General features: G+C 40.5%; 1 protein-coding gene across 2 annotated transcripts in view; it reads right to left on the bottom strand.

The window, feature by feature from the left end:
* The window catches only part of LIN52 (lin-52 DREAM MuvB core complex component), a 47,684-nt gene that overhangs the window by 21,247 nt on the left and 12,862 nt on the right, over nucleotides 1–13,575 (bottom strand). The window lies entirely within an intron of this gene.

Raw genomic sequence — 13,575 nt, forward strand, 5'->3', positions numbered from 1 at the left:
CAGAAACAAGGACATAGGCTGCCCAGGTACTGATGACTTCTTTCAAAGTGGCCAGCCCAGGCTAAAGGAAAGTCGATGGGTTATAAATAGTCAGCAGACTGAGAAATGGAGAGAGCGGGGTGGCGTTCAGGAGAAGAATTGTCCCCTTCCTAGGTGACAAGGCCAGAAAGTCCCAAGACAGAAGTAACCCATGATCAATACTCTTGGCCAAAGGTAAACTCAATGTTGTAACCTACTTTACCAAGGGAGGCTTGAGATCTGGCAGCTTCTTAAATTGAGACAGGCTACAGCACCTACACAATCAATTACTGCCATTAGCAAAGGGGTGGTACCTGTTCATTTTCAATTTGATGCCAACACCATGAAAGAGAATCCTTGAGGCTGAGCCAGCTTTGAGGTTTTTTTCCTTGCTAGAAGCGTGGCTGGACAGAAGAATACAGATATTCCCAACCCCAAAACCCTCTGACAAAAGACAAGTGAGAAGACTGGTGGAATGTGGAAGCAGATGACAGCTTGGGAAACACGGAAAACCTTTTCCACGTCTGCAGCAGCTCTGCATTAAAGGAAGCCAAGGCATTACCAGTACACTCATTACTGTCTCCAGATTGGACTCATGTATATTAATGCTTTTCTTACACTTAACAATAGCTACTTTTGTTCTTCTTAAACTAAAGATGATGATGCCGTGTTCACTTGTTAGCAGCTGAAGCTGAGGATGCAGCATCAAGGATTTTCCAGCATGACTGCTAAAATTTGAGAGGAGTCCAAAAAGCAAAAAGTAGTGTTATCAGGGAGAAGTCATGGAAGAATAGACAGATGTCCCCATGTTACTACTGTCGCAGTGGACTATAATTCAGCAAACCATAAATCCCTTTTTTTCCTCTTTGCATTCTCGAAGTATTTAGAGTAGACAGAAACATTTCTAGAAAGAAGTAACAGCAATTTTCCCCAGGAACACATTAATTTAGGCTCATTTCTTGTTAAGAAATGTTAAATGGAAACAAATTTGGATTTTGTTCTGAACAATTACTGTCTTACTTAGAAAAAGAGAAGCAGCCTCTTTGGTATGGCAATTGGTATCCTACTTGTACAGGCAGATGATTCTGCAAGAGAGGATAGGGCACATGAAGTTGTGAAGAAGGCCTGATCATGTTCTACATCTAGCACAAAAAGATGGACCCAACATATTACAATTACACAAAAATTTACAAGCGGTTTAATGAGTTATCAAGTTTTAGTAACCTTTTTATAAATGCTGTGTGTTCCCTCCACCTGCTGTACGGACTGTAAGAGTTTCATTCATGGGTGATCCATGGTTTCAGAACTATAGTGATTTCAGATTCCGTCTCTCTTTTTGAAACACCCTGTATTATAAAGGAAGACTGTCACCCACTGAAGGCCACCTCAGCTGTGTTTCTACAATTCATTGCATGACAAGAAATAACTCCAGCATTTTTACAATGCACACCCCTATACTAATCTTTCTGGTAATGGTAGAACTCAGAAAAAACAATCTGGAGTAAATAAAAAACAAAGCCATGCGCTTAGAAAATAAAAGCCATTTTAAAAAAACCCCGATCACATTTACATTTCACTCTTCAATAACATCTCTATGCTTCCTCTAAACTATTTCCAACTACTTTTCAGGACATGTGACTGAATCTGCTGGAGCCAAAGTTAATAATTTACATATTCAAATACAAGAGTACTGATCTTCTATACTATTACAGGCGTAACAGCCAAGAAAAAGTGCCAAAGACAGAAAGCAAAGTGGGGGAAAAAAAAAAAACAAACCAACCTTCCTTCCCCTAAGTCTTCTCTGCTTCAGAGAGACCAAGCAGGCTGGTTTCAAAACAAGAGCAAGTGATATAACCAAACAAAAGCAGATCTGAAAGGTGAGCAAACCCCACAAGCCACATAGTCATTATTACTGTGTCGACAGCACACTTGTTAAAAATGTATATTTTAATTTTCTGTATTGCTAAAGGTCCCAATTTGCCCAGGGATCTAGCTAAGCTGCCATTTTCTACCACGACAGAGTCTAATCTTTATTTAATGGATTTAGCATCTATCTTCACTAGAGTGGTCTCTAAGGGAAAGGGGAGGGGAGTATGAAGGGGCATGAAGAGATGATCAGAGCCCCCCTCTCCTTCATCCATCCGGCGCTCATGTTTGTGTTCAAAATTCAATTACCTCCTTATTGATACTTCACAGAGATATTTAAGCTGCAAACATGAAGCCCTGATTTCCCAGGGGGCCATGCCCCTCTCTATTTCACTGCTCTGCTTCCCCCAGGGTGAATTCCTGAGGCGTCCATATTAATAGGTAATCAGTCACAATTCATTTATTAAACAGCTAGCAAGGTTTATCAGCCTGCCCTGATTAGCCGGAAGAAGCCACTGAATTCCTAATTTATTTATGGAAATGTAAGTGTCTTTTTGAATTCCATTCATGAAAGACAGGGGTGCCGTGGGTCTGGCATGCTGAATTCTAACAGGGAAGCAGCAGGCAACCCAGAGACTAGGGATTTGGCAACTTCAGCCCGGGAAATGTGCAGCAGTGACCCGAGTGTGATCAATAGATTTAAGGCCAGCAGTTCATAGGACCCTTCACAAGCCAGCTTGGCAGAGAGCAGACATTACCACCCATTGCAACACGAGAATTACCATCCTGATGGTCAGAGGGTGGGTGGACTGAACAGAGTTCCCCAAAGAGGGCAGGTGATGTGGTGAAAGTGGGTTGAAGTAACAAATAAAAGAAGCAGCATTTTTTAAAGTTCCAATAAAACATTCAGAATAGTGCTGAAAACAACTGCCAGGTAACACTAATATATGCATTTACATGTAAAGTTCAGCTTTTTGAAAGCTGCAGACTGCTACAACCTTTATTTTTGCTATAATCATTTCAAGTGAACTGTTTTAAAAAGAAAAAAATGCTGCCCAAGCACTTCCAAACTAAGGCACAGAAGCTCAGTGATGCTGCTGGATCACCAGAAAGTGAACATGGCTAACTACAACAACAACAACAGAATCACTTTTCCTTTGTTTTAAACTAAGAAATGGAGAACCCAGTAAAAAGCAAACCTGAAAAGACTTATACATGCACTTAATACATCTTAAGGCAATTAGGATACAGGCCTCTGAAGGTCTAAAGCTGCCAGTGGCAGAAAACACTTTTCTTTTTATCGCTTTCAGCTGCATAGTGATCTCTGAAACTCATATTCACCTGAATTTTACCCACCTAGTTACTTGAACATAAAACAGCTAGGAATGGAAAACTATAGAGAATGTTTATTTCCTTTTCCTTCTTCATACAGATTTGTGCCAAGTAACTTTCACTGTATCCCCCTCTGCGTTTAGTGACTTCTGAACAGCTCAACTGGGAATTAAACACACAGATTGTTTTCTTAAATCCTCTGAACAAGTAGGATGTCCCTCAGGCAGATGCAATAGCCAAAAGTGTATTTTAAATTCATTTTTTCCTAAATTATATAGATCTCAAAAGTGACAGGGTTTAACAATGTACAGTGTTATACAGAATATAGACAGAAGTGTATTTAAACATACTGAGAGCACTTCTTAACACTAATTCTGAGACACTTTCCAGACATTTTGTTCAGTGACTTCAGTATTCTGATCTGATTATTAACTGATTAGGAAAGTATTCAAAACTAACAAGTCAAAGCATAAAGAATGGAGAATGCAGATGCCAATTTACAGTATTATATCTCACATAAATTATTTCAGTTCAGTCACAATTACTTGAAAATATATTTCAAATAACAATTTGAATTCCTATGTAGTTTAAAACTGGCTACACCTGTTTACCCTCTGAATTTACAAGCACAAGGTCAATAGTTGCATACAAGGTTTAAATTTGCTTAAGATCTCATTTCACAAAAATTTAACTAGTGTATTAAAACTGATATAAAATCTCCACTTCAACTAAACTAGCACAACCCACACCCTCAAATAAAAAAGATATGATTTCTTCTCAAATTGCAGCGGTCAGACATGAAAAGATGTACTACATGCAATAAATACATCCAAAATACGAGGAGAAATGAGCATTCAAATTAATCTATGACCAGAATTCGTGTGTTGCAGGTGTCTGAAGTCAGGGATGGCACAGTGAAATGAATCCTGGAAGCAGCATCTTTTCACTGCCCAAAAAAGTAATCAATAGCTTAATTGTTTTTAGTTTGTGTTTTACAGAGACAAGGGTAATTCAGTGTATTTTTCTCACCATGAAAAGCAGCTCCTAGAGGAAGGAAAAACTCAGTATTTACAGGTAAGATTTCTTAGTACCCTTCCTCCACTGTATAAGAAGGATTTCCACACAGGCAGAACCAGCAGATATCACAGAATTTTACAACAGGCCCAAACATCTAATCAAGCTGTGGCTCTCAACAGCCAGTTTCTCCAGCCCTCATTGCTTGGAGAACTGCAAATGCTACCAATGAAAATAAAATAACCTGTTCCCTTCCTGAATCTCACCGTACTTCACCTTTTCCCCCTTCAGCAGTAAATTCACACCAGTGATTTCAAGTGAGCGCTTTGCAGAGTACACAAGACAGAACTCACCACGGAGAGGTAAAGCAGGACACTTGCCCATGTTCTTACTGGGGAGCTCACCAAGCATCAAACTCAACATTATTTTCACTCCCTCAACACATAAGCTCCTTATCCTACAGAAAACTGCAGCACCATCCATAATGGACATCCAACCCACACGTGTTGGAGAATATAAGCTGTAATCACGTTGCAGTTATTTCTAGTTTCTACAGATATTATTTCTAGTCTTATAGTTTTCAGATATTATTTCTAGTTATTTCTAGTCTTCAAAGCTTTCAAAACACAACTGAGTGAAAGCAATGAAGCCAAAGACAATTGTTCCAGGAGATGCAAACTACTGTCATTCATGTCAGTAAATGTTTCTTCCTTGGCTATGTTTAAGACACCAGCATTAGCACTGAAATTATTACACAGTGCTGCTTATGTTAGCACATACACCCAATGAAGGGCTCAGCTACCCAACTGCCCTGCATTCTTATCCCCATGTCAACCCCCCGAAATGTCACCAGCTACCCTCCCAAGCCACCAGCTTTGTTTATGCAATACACTGTCAGCACAAAACCAGGTCTATGGAAAAACAAACCTACAAAACTGTAAAAGAATTTAGTATTACAACAGAGGACGCACAGTATTATACTCCTTACTTGACTCATTTTCAAACTAAACATTTTAAAGTCCACTTTAATGTAACCGGGTCTGATACAGAATACCCAAACGCAGCATGATACTGCACATCCACTGAGGCAGAACTGGGATTGAAATCCCTGTATAACACCGAAAGGAAAGGTTTGGAAAGAAGACCCAGAAGTATTACATAGGTATTCCTTCCTTTCTAAATGCCACTTGATGACAAATGCCTATCACTCTGCTGAAAATTACTGTTCATACTTTCATCCGGTCTCATCTAGTCATCCATCTTATACATTTATTTGTAATGCTCCCATAACAATGCCCATATACTTCTAGGGTTACTACAGTAATAAACTGCATAGTTACAATAAAGGCTGGGATAATTATTTCCTGTCTTTATTGCACATATAGTCAGTGCGAATAACATCACACTTCCAGTGTCTCACACAAGGAACTTCACAAACCACATACACAAAAATTATTTCCTATGCTACTTAAATGCCGTAACTTAAGTGACAGTCATTTACACAGTCAAGAATAAAAATGAGAATCCCTAATTGACACTGGAGAAAATTAGATTCTAATTGCATATGCTGTATTTTGCTGATGACAATGAGGTTAGCATTTGCAAAAAAAGGTGTTATGAGCTCTGTAATGACCAACAGGTTATTTGTCATATAACTCATTGGAAACATACTATTTCCAACAGCAGAGAGCCCTCTAGAGCTACCACAGGATAACAAGCAGTTCAGCAGCCCACCAGGAGAAGGGCACCAGCGCTGCTTACAGCAATTCCTGGGCTCTTCACAGATTCCTCTCCAGCTACTGACCAAACCTGATTTTGCCTGGTTCAGTAGAACAGAGATTAAACCCCAGAGAGAAAAAACAGAAATCATATTTTAATTGGAAGAAAGTGGGAGCTATTATTTGTTGAACTGCTGCTGAACCTAGGAAGCTTTAAATTGTAACAATAGGTTTCAGAGATGTCATGCAAGGACTTAAGGACTTATTTATAATACAGATGTTCGTAAAACATCAGCAAATATCTGGAAAGTCAGATTTTACATGACAGTGTATATCAACACCAAAATAACTGGCACTTTGTGCAGTTTAAACAATGTGTGGATACATGCCTTGTAGCACAGAAAGCTCTCAATATGGAAAAGCCCTATCAATGTAAAATAATTTCTCCATAGAAAACACACTCTGCTGAACTTATTATAATAAAGTTTCACTAGCTTTCACTAAAGCAGTGCTCAAAACAACACACAAGTGAAATACGCTTAATTGGTTATTAGATGCCTTTCAATTACTTCCACCATTGTGCTTGTGCTGTAGAAACCAATCAGTAAAAAAAATCTCATAAAAATTAAATTACAAACTGAAAATCTCTACCTAGGCAATGTGGAGTTTCCTATTCCCACCTTTCCAATAACAGTAAAAAGCTGTAAGATAAACCACAGGAAAATAATTGAACTATATCCTTCAGCTTTACTGTCAAGACTTACAACTGTGAGAAGTGGTAAATGCAACTTTATTGTCTCCTCATTGTGATCAAAAATTTCTGCAAGAATAAAATTTCTGAAAGAATAAACCTACCCATTTTCTCAGAACGAAAACCCATCAATACATAACATTTTGGGACTGACAACTGAAGTACATCAGACCAACCACCGGTTTAGTCCCACATTTTAATAGCCTAAGTTAACCACTGAAAGTTATGAGTTTAACTTTCTGCATGTTAATTCATCAGGCTTAATTATGATATGAGTTTGCAGTGTGTTCAGGGAACAACAATGTCTTGGACATTTTAAAGAATCCACAAACAGCCTTCAAACATGCTTTCATGGGCAAGTATAAAGTAATGTTTTATTACCAAAATAAATTTCTAAGAGCCAGCACTTCACTGGAGGGGGAAGGTGAAGAACAAACTTGCAATGAATATGATGAGAAGAGGTAGTATGTTTACTCTGCTGGCAACAGCACCCCTTTTTTGATCTGCAGCTAGAACTCAAAAAGCCACAGCAAAACCCTCCTGTACAGACAAAGACAATTCAAAATGTCTAAGCACCCAGACAAATTCACATTAGAATCAAGAGCTGGATTTTTAATAGAGAAGTAAGCAATAGGTATCTAATAAATTCTCTATCACTATTAATCTGTTTTAATGAAATGGGATTTTTTTTCATAAAGAAAGACAGTTTTTAAACAAGGGAATTCATGCTAGAAATTAATTCAAAGAAGCCCCCCAGACACACGATCGAAATTTTTCTTGTGACCTTCTAAGCTGTACCTTTTTCCCACTGCGCAGGCTGGGCCTCATTTACAAGCTCCATGTGCTAGAGTGGCCTTTTAGGACGCTCTGCAAGAACTGGAGAGAAGTGCTCTCTTTAAATTCTTGTCTTCTCAGAAGATTGTCCCTAATCTTGAAATCAGATAGACCTACACTTACAGAGTAACATGCGAGCAAGAGGAACAAAATACTGTTTCCAACACTTAAATCCGTGAAGTCACAGGAACAAATTAGTGAGACCTATTTTGACTCATCCTGAATTTACTGAGGTACTTCATATTGACTACAGAATGGACCAAATTGAGTCATCTAAAACCAGATGAAACAAAAATAAGATTTAGTGCAAAAAAATTAGGTTCATTCACTTCCCCTCCCTACACATTTCTCTCTTATCATCTGACCCTGTACATCTGTTCCATAATCTCATGATCAATCTAGAATTAAAAAACCCACCTTCAGCCAGTCTATCCTTCTATCTCTCAGCACTGGGCAATTGGTAGGTATTTGCTGAATACCTAATTCCAAGCACCTTCAACAAATAGGACGAAGAAAATCTTTCCCATTTGGTAAGATCTCCCCTCTCCTACCTCTTTTCCAAGCTCCCTCTTGGTCACTCAGCTTTGTGAATAAATCCCTTCTCTCCTCACAGCTTCCTCAGGTAGAAGCAACATGAATTTCATTCTTCCTCTGTCCAAGCCAGCACCAAGAGAGGAGACCTGTTATTTTTACTCTATACACTCTCAGAAAAGACCAGCCTTATAAGTGGCAAAGTACACCACAAGAGCTCTGTCCAGTACTACAACATTACAAAAGATATAGTTAATTCATATATGAGAAGTTTTCTTATTGCCATTAAAATCACATTTGTTTAATGAAAACAAACTGTATAGAAATGAATTAAAAAAAAAACAACCTTGAGGAACAATAATTAAATTAGTCTAAAGAAATCTGTAAAAGGAAATAAAGGCAAAGCAAAATTTGCAAGGGGACAGTCTTATATTATTAGACTAATGGATATAGCTGGAGGCTGAAATGCAAGCTTTCATGCACTCAAGTTATTAGCTCTTTAATTAAAAATCATATGACACTATATTGCTAAATTTAACAAGATCCTGAGGAAGTATTACATAAAAATTTAGAAAGAGGTAAATTTTCAATAGACAAAGCTATAGAAGCTTCATGTTTCAGGGAATAAACCAACTGCTGTTGCAGGAGGTTGGCAAGAAATCTCCCTTTGCCTGCTCATCCGTAATTGTGCAGAATGGTGAGTAGCTCTTCACACTGACACAGCCCCCTGTCTCGGGGCAAGACACTAAAGAGTGCTGGTCTGAGTATAGCAATTCTCACGGTCCTGTCAGAAACTGTTTCCTGAACTGATATAATGTTGTGATCTATGTTATTTCTGGCAGAAAAAACATTCATTTAACCCAATGGGCTTCATTTGCCAATCCCAATGCAAGACTTAACAAACAAACAAGCAAGCAAACAGACCCCACACATAAAAGGCTATCCAGGAAGTCACAGGTATAGTTCCCCATTCCAGCTTTATTCAATAATGCATCTCTGAAGGAGAAAATTATCAGAAAAAAACCCACCACAAAACACTCTGTTTTGCTGAGTTCTTTGTCCTGAACCTCCATAAACTCCAGTCCTGTTGGGACATATGGATACGGTAGGATTTTTTACAAGATTTCAATGCCTAGCAAAATGCAAATAGCTGTCATTACTTCCAGACTATTAATACCAGTGATTCTTTGATATTCTGAAATAAAGTTATTGTGTTCTTTTATAATCCAGTACAATCTCTGTGCATCAAGGATCAGCACCACAGGGCTTAAACATAAAGCAAAAGGTATGTTCAGATGAAATCAGTTGGGCATGCCTGGGCAGGGACACCAAGCAGGCCCACACCAAGACCTGAGGGGAGCAAGCACACACAGTCATCCTCATTAGAAACACAAGGCAGTAAACCAGGCATGTAAACTGAGGGTCATAGCAGAGTTCTCAGCTTCTTTTCCCTCCCCCCATAAAATGTCTATTTCTGCAGAAGATATATGGGAACTAGTTATGAAAGTCAAGCAATTAAAAAGCGTTTCTGAGGTATTCATGGGACTGTACCAGCCACAAGTGCCTGACAGCTCGACGCGTGTTCCAGTCCCTGGAGAGCCATCACACTTCAATTACTATCACTAACATTAGTCATTATCAGGCTGGCTTCGGTCCCCAGGGAAGGCAGCTTGTGATGACAATATCCAGCCTCTCCTTGTAAAACTATTCATTAGGCAAAGCGGAACAGCTGGGGCAGCCACGTGGAGGTCTGCAGAGTGGCCGCCCCACCGGGACCTCCAGCCCCTCTTCTCCTTTTGGAGAGGGGCAGCCACCGCCCCCATGACAGCTGTAAAAGCCTCTGGGGACACTTCAGGTTTAATCAGTGATCCTTATACTCAGGGGAAGCATTTAATTGCAAACTTAAAACTAATGGCACTCAGAAGGTTACAACAATCATCAGATAAGAGGCTTCAGGGCATTTTTATCTTGTTCTAATGCTCACAAGTTAATGAGGCAATAAGAGACAGATACTGTCAGACTCAGTCTAGCAGCAGTATACAGACCTGCATGTAGTGGAGACGGAAGAGGTAAGCTAGTAGGTCCGTAATTGATCTTACAGAAGACTTTGTGCTCTGAACAACCAAAACCACTCAATAAGGCGACAGAATGCGAGGAGTTTTTTTCACAAAGCCTTGTATCATCTGATCAAAAATAAGATAAAACTGAAAAGAAATATAGCAATACCCCACCAATGTATGTTCAATCTATTTAACAAATACACAGTATTTCCTTTCTCAAAGCACCAACACTGGCTGAATGAAACAGTGAGACTGATCCTCATGTACTGAGTAACTCCACCATCTCTGAGCTAGCAGGGCAGATGTGCTACCAAACAGGTAAATTAGTACAGATACATAGTAATGATTTGTAGCCTTTAGGTGACTTGCAAATATAAATATTTGTATATATTATGTCTGTAGACAACTGAGAATAGGCTTGCTTTTCTCAGTTACCTTGCTTGAGTCCCAGGCTGAAGAGTACTTGATGTTTCATCACCACATTCTCATTTTACTTCTAGTGACAACATAATATTTTAACGATGTCTTCCTGTGGCATATAATAGGAGCAAGCAGGGGACAAGAACAACATGCAGGATAAGATACTGTATTGGGTTTGCATCACAAGGTTTTGGTAGAGGAGGAGCTACAGGGGTGGCTTCTGTGAGAAGCTGCAAGAAGCCTCCCCCATGTCCAACAGAGCCAACACCAGCTGGATCCAAGATGGACCCATTGCTGGACAAGGCCAAGCCCATCAGTGACAGTGGTAGCACATCTGGGACAACATATTTAAGAAGGAGGGGAAAAAACACAGCAGGACAACAGCAGCAGAGAGAGGAGTGAGAATACATGAGAGGAACAGCTGTGCAGACACCAAGGCCAGTGAAGGAGGAGGGCAGGAGGTGCTCCAGGTGCCAGGGCACAGATTCCCCTGCAGCCCGTGGTGCAGCCCATGGTGAGGTCAGCTGTCCCCTGCAGCCCATGGAGGTCCATGGTGGAGCAGAGACCCACCTGTAGTCCAGGGAGGACCTCACACCAATGCAGGTGGATGCCCAAAGGCTGTGACCCCGTGGGAAACCTGCACAGGAGCAGGCTCCTGGTAGGACCTGTGGCCCCATGGAGAGAGGAGCCCACGCTGGAGCAGTCTGTTCCTGAAGGGCTGCCTTGCCCATCATGGTCATTGCTGAGTGATCTCTACCTGTCCTTACCTCGAGACACAAGCTTTCTGCTGTATTTTCTCTCCCCTGTCCAGCTGAGGAAGGGAGTGATGGAGCAGACTGGGTGGGCACCCGGCATCTAGCCACTGTCAACCCACTGCAGACACTTACTGATACAGGCTTTATGTGCCTTTTTTTTTTTTTTTTTTTAATCTGTGATTTTTCCAATATCTTGCAAAAGAACCTTAACATGAACTCAACCTTACAGTTGGGGAAATAGGGACAGATGAGAAGGCAAATAGACCGACCAAGCAGAACAGCGGTAATGCCAGAAACTGAACCAGTGTCTCCAAAGTCACACTCTAGTGCAATTTTTCACTATGATCACCTCCTGCTCTGCAAATAGGTCTGGCTACCCATGCTGTGGAAGAAAATTCTCTCTTCACTTCTTCCAGAAGCCAAAATTTACAGGAAAATATTTCACACAGAGGTGATGCAGGGATCATCTTTCCAATATTTCTAAATACAAAGGAAATGTTCTATTGACACAGAAGTAGAAAAGTTTTAATTGGACAAAGGTATAAACAGCTAAAGAATTTTAAATAATAAATACAGACCAGTTGTAAAGTTTTAAGTGTTCCTGCCTATTAGGAAATGTTGACTGCCTCAGCCTATGTCTAAACCTTAGCTTATTGAACTACTGTGCTTGTAACACCAAGAGGCTTGCATAAGCATGACAGGGCAGAAGTATCGTGTGAGTTGGTATGCTGCTTACATAGAACTTGTTTAGAAACTGCTTACATAGAACAAGCGTAGGATGAGAAACTAAAGTTGCTGTCGCTTTAGGCCATAAGCTGTCAACTTTCACCTAGATATGCTGAACTTTAACCAAGTTAAGCAAAGCAGGTCCCCCAGAGCCAGTTCAAGCCAGAAGATAAGGGAGCTACAATCATCAGCAGAAGCAGCATTCTTAGAGATAAGGTAAGTAACAGCAGGCCTAGAGACTAGAAACACCCACCTGATGACAATGAAGAACTGGGAGACCCCAGACCTTAATATTACAATTGGCCCAAACTGGCATGCGAGGGGTGGGGAACTTGGATTGTAAGGGTATAATTGCCCAGGGATCTCTTTGTTTGTGGTTCCTCTCCAGAGGCACCCCGCTCAAGCTGAAATTGATTGCTGTACCAATTAATACAGAAGTGCCACTCAGAGAACTGGCATGCCAGTCATTTTGCTCTGAGAATCCTAGGGGGGAACTACTAGGAAATGAATGAGTATGAGTGTGTGTGTGTGTGTGTGTGTGTGTGTGTGTGTGTGTGTGTGTGTGTGTGTGTGTGTGTGTGAGGAGCCAATGTGGGGCACCCATCAAGTCACTGGACCCACCCTCCACGAAGGGACTTTGGTCCTAGTGGTAAAGTCTCAGGTGGTTTGCTTGTGACTGCTGTGGTTGCATGACAGGTAAGTTTCCCTAACGCTGCCAGAGCATCTCCCAAGATTTGTTTGGCATTTTTGTGTTTTTAAACCGTAATGGAAAAATGCACATAACCTTATGCTTGATCAAAATTTTCCCCATCCTCAATTCCTCCACTGACAGTAATCTACAAGTTATCCTGTCAGAATGAGAGTAGCAAAAAATAGGCTTCTGACAGTATAATGTAAGAACATTTTGTTTGTAGTCATGTTTCTTTCTGTGCCAAGCATGTGGCAGGTAGAAATGCTTTAATGTGACAGCCCATTCCTTTACTTCTGTGGCTAAAAGCTCTTCAGTCAAGCCCCATTGACCCCTTGCATGCCTAAGACAGATGGTGGTGGTTTCACCGTTCATTTGAGCTGAAACACATAAGAACCTCTGTGTAGACTGAGGACCATTCTCTTCCTCTGCTTAAAGAATGATACTGAATGGACTGTTCTCTCTCTACAAAGAACAGGTTTCTGAGCCCAAGCTGCATAGACTCATAATCAGCTATGTGGATGGAAGTATTTGGAAGTCCATCCCCAAAAGGCATGAAAGCCACCACTGCGATACAAGAATTCTTAGGTTTCTTGTTCCTAATCAGGCTGCTTTCATGGAAGCAGACAATGGAGTTGCACCTCAGATCTCCTGCTCAAAGCTCATAAGATGAACCGTTTGGTGCTGTGTTCATCTGAGACTGGGGAACACAGGCTCTGAATTAACTTCTAGAAAGGATCTTAGACCACAGAATCCTTGAATCACTGGATGATCTGGGTTACAAAGGCTCAGGAGGCCTCCTATTCAAAGTAGGGTCAATTATAGGGTAAGATCATGTTGACTTTTTAAAATAAAGTAAATA

Source organism: Streptopelia decaocto (genome assembly GCF_964273445.1).
Source record: "Streptopelia decaocto genome assembly, chromosome: 7".
In the NCBI taxonomy this organism is placed as follows: domain Eukaryota; kingdom Metazoa; phylum Chordata; class Aves; order Columbiformes; family Columbidae; genus Streptopelia; species Streptopelia decaocto.